Below are 3,986 nucleotides of genomic sequence, written 5' to 3' on the forward strand. Positions count from 1 at the left end.
GTAGACACTAAGGTTTAGAGAGATAAAGTCACCTTAACAAAGATACCACAGCTTGCAAGTTTCAGAGCCTTAACCGCTGGCGTGAATTTGACTTTCAAATCTCATCTGTCACCATAAGGTGTGTATGTACAGTTTTATAATCCAGTCAGCTCTTCTTTCTCATTTACAATCCCCTCCCTGTCTGTTCAGGGGCTGGCATCTCCGGTTTAGGCCGTCCACTCTAGCTAGCTATTTGGCTTGCCCTTCAGAACCCAGCTCACCAGTAAACAGCTGTCTGGGAAGGAGCTCCGAGCGCTGCCCTGCAGCACATGTGGCTTACCCAGGCCACATTCCAATCAACTTTCCATCTGACTCACCTTCTCTTTGAGCCGCAGTTGCCCGTTTGTGACATGAGAATCGCTGAGGGGCAGGGAAAGGGAGGCTGGATGAACACAGGACTCTTCTGTGCGCTTTTCATGGGCCTTGGCACAGAGTTTGCCTGGAGAAGAGCTGCACTGCCCGCCATCGCGACCCTTGATGAGTGAGCCTGTCCTCACACTCAGCGGTCTTCTCAGAAGACCACTGCCATCAGAAAGAGCCATCGTACCTTCCTTTGCTCCCTCCACCCACCCCTGAAAACTTATTACCCCAGTATGTGTGTGTCTGCCTACCAGTGATGACAGACCTACAGTGACCCGTCCAGCAGGTCCGGTTATTCAGGGTCCCGAAGAGTCCTTTGTCCTGAAAGTCATGAGGGTGAGAGAGAAAGGAAACCAAGCGTGCAGAGAACAACAAGAGTCAGTCTGAGTGGTGTCAGGGCTTCATTGAGGGTTTGGTGCTTACAGCTTATATGGGCTGGGCAAGAAAGGGGGAAGCAGGGTGCAGTGGAATTTTTACAGCATCTACGTGACCAGGGAGAGGGTAGCACTGCGGTTACAGATTAACAACCAGGTAATTGTCCCAGGATATTTTATCTTGTCACTTAGCAGCTAATCTCGGCAGAACCTCATAGTGGTGAATCTTGGAAAGGTCAGGCTCTCACGGGTGGGGGTGTGGGTACAGCACTGACCAGTTCTAAGGTGGCTGCTGTGCAGTCATTTTCTTAAGCATGGTTCTCAGGCATGGCTCCCTACACTACAGCCAGTGCCTGGGGCTAGCCTAGACTACTGAATGGAGATTTTTAGACCCTCCGTTATCAGCACCACAAAAAGCATGTTCGGCACCCACCTCCCAAAATCTTCTTCAAAGGAGGACTCAGGGAGATACCTGGGATCACAGATATTTTCAACTCTTTGTCTTCCAGTGTGGAGTAGGGGCGTTATTTCCTTTGCAATTTGGTAGGGTCATATGACATCCTTTGGCCAATGACACATGAATAAAGGCATATTTGGCACTTCAGAAATAGTTAATGGTGGTAGGAGACTTCCTAGAAGTTTCTCCACTTGCTGTTGAATAGGAAGTTTGTGTTGACACACACAGTCAGCTTCACTGATGAATCTGCCGGGACCAACTGCAAACTGTGCACACACAAAATGGAGCATTTGTATTTTGAAGCCCTTGAAACTGCGGTGGACGAGAGCCTGGTTGCTGCAATATAAATTGGCCGATTTCACAAAACACAAAGCCAGAGGAAACGTGTGAGCAGTGTGAGAACAGGCTCTTGATGATCCTGGCAAAGCCCCTTTGCCTGGAAAGAAAATAATATATATGCTCCTTCTGCTGCCCTTAAGGAAGACACCGCTGAACCTTGTGAATTCAAAGCTCATGTGCCCATGCCCAGAGCTGAGAAAGTTACAGGAAAAAGAACTCATAAAAATGAAAATTAAATTAAAACAAGAGACAAGGTGAGGAAGCTGGCACACATAAGGTGATAGTGCACACTCAGTCCCGTAGTGACTTCGAGTTTAATGTAAGAGGCCGATGAACGCTGGACTGGGAACGGTAACTGAGTGAAGTAAGGATGATTGAAACACGAGAGGTATATGGAAAGAAAACAGCGGCTAATACTGCGTCTGTTCTCTGTTTACTCAGCAAGACCCAGGAGGCATATGTATGACAGAGAGAGATGTGGATAGGCTGTCAAGGGGAGATCCCACAAGAGAGTAGAAAAGTGAAGAGATTAAACCATTTAAATTCTTCATCACTGTGGAGAGCACAAAGCCAAACTAAACAAAACTGATGGAGGAAAGCGTTGGGAAGAGTTATTAAATTTTTATAGAGCAATAGAGAAGCATTTTACTATAGAGATGGTTAACGGCTTTGATGACTGTGATATCCGATACTCAGTCAAGAGACAGGTATTGAAGAGCGAATAAGTTTCAGGTATGTTTCAGAGAGCTGGAGGTTCATGAGTGGGTAGGTCAGTAGGTAAAACAGATGGGATGCTTCTCTCACTCTCTGGAGGAAAACAGATGGGGGACAGATAAGCAAACAAGATGATTCCAGCCACAGATCGCCACCATTTCTGGTCCTTAGGAGAGGATAGAAATTGGCCATATTGTGATGAGGAGAATACTCTTGGCACAAGTAAAAGTCACAAAAATTCTAAAGTGACCATAAACATAGTATGTCTGAACATTGAAAAGAAGGTGAGGCCTGAGCCTGGAGCTGACCAAGTGCCAGAGCACTCTTGTACACAAATCCTGCTGGGAAAGAGCCAGTCTCACAGGAGCAATGACACATCTCAGAGCACAGGGGAGACCACCACCTGTGCTCAAACTCCTGGCTCAAGAGGAACCCACCCTGAGCAACCTGTGCTACACCTTTTCTTACCCAGATCTCATGAGGAGAAAGCTGGTCTCCCAGAAGTGCTGACACACCTGAGAGAACAGGTAACACCAAAACTTCTGCTATGAGGAACTAGCCTGGAGCCCACAGGACAGAGGAATTGAGAAGCAAGATCCTTCCAATTTCTGTCTGTACCCTGAGCTGAACCTGTGCTACAGCTCTCTATACACAGATTTCACTGCAGGAGAGCTGGTTTCCCAGTAAGGTTTACAGGAGGGTCAGGCCACTGTCAGAGATAGCAAGACCTGCTAACACCAGAGATAAACAGAAGGCAAGAGGCAAGTACAAGAACCTAAGGAACAGAAACCAAGGCCTCTTGGCATCATCAGAACCCAGTTTCATCACCACAGCAAGCCACATATCCCAACACACCGGAAAAGCAAGATTCTGATTTAAAATCACAACTCATTATGATGTTAGAGGACTTACAACATAAGTTAGTAACATATAAAGGCAAACCTATCAGAATAACACCAGACTTCTCAACAGAGACAATCAAAGTTGGAAAATCCTGGGCAGATGTCATACAGATCTGAAGAAATCACAAATACCAGCCCAGCTACTATATCAAGCAAAACTCAACTAACATAGATGGAGAAACCAAGATATTCCATGACAAAACCAAATTTTCAGAAAATCTTTCCACAAATCCAGCCCTACAAAGTATAAGAGATGAAAAACTTCAACACAAAACCCTAGACAAAGCAAGAAAGAAATCTTTTTTCAACTAACCCAAAAGAAGACAGCCACACAAACATAATTCCACCTCTAACAGCAAAACTAACAGGAAACAACAATTACTGTTCACTGATATCTCTAAATATTGATAGACTCAATTCCCCAATAAAAAGACACAGACTAACAGATTGCAAACACAAGGAAGACCTAACATTTTGCTGCATACAAGAAACACACCTCAGTGACAAAGACAGATACTTCTTCAGAGTAAAAGGCTGGAAAACAAATTTCAAGCAAATGGTCCCAAAAAACAAGCTAGAGTAGCCATTCTAATAGCAAATAAAATCAAATTTAAACCAAGAATTATCAAAAAATATAAGGAAGTACACTTGATATTCCTCAAAGGAAAAACCCACCAAGATGAAATCTCAATTCTGAATATCTGTGCTCTGAATGCAAGAGCACCTACATTCATAAAAGAAACCTTACTAAAGCTCAAAGTGCACATTGCACCTCACACAATAATAGGAGGAGTCTTCAAG

The sequence above is a fragment of the Micromys minutus genome (genome assembly GCF_963924665.1).
Source record: "Micromys minutus genome assembly, chromosome: 9".
In the NCBI taxonomy this organism is placed as follows: Eukaryota; Metazoa; Chordata; class Mammalia; order Rodentia; family Muridae; genus Micromys; species Micromys minutus.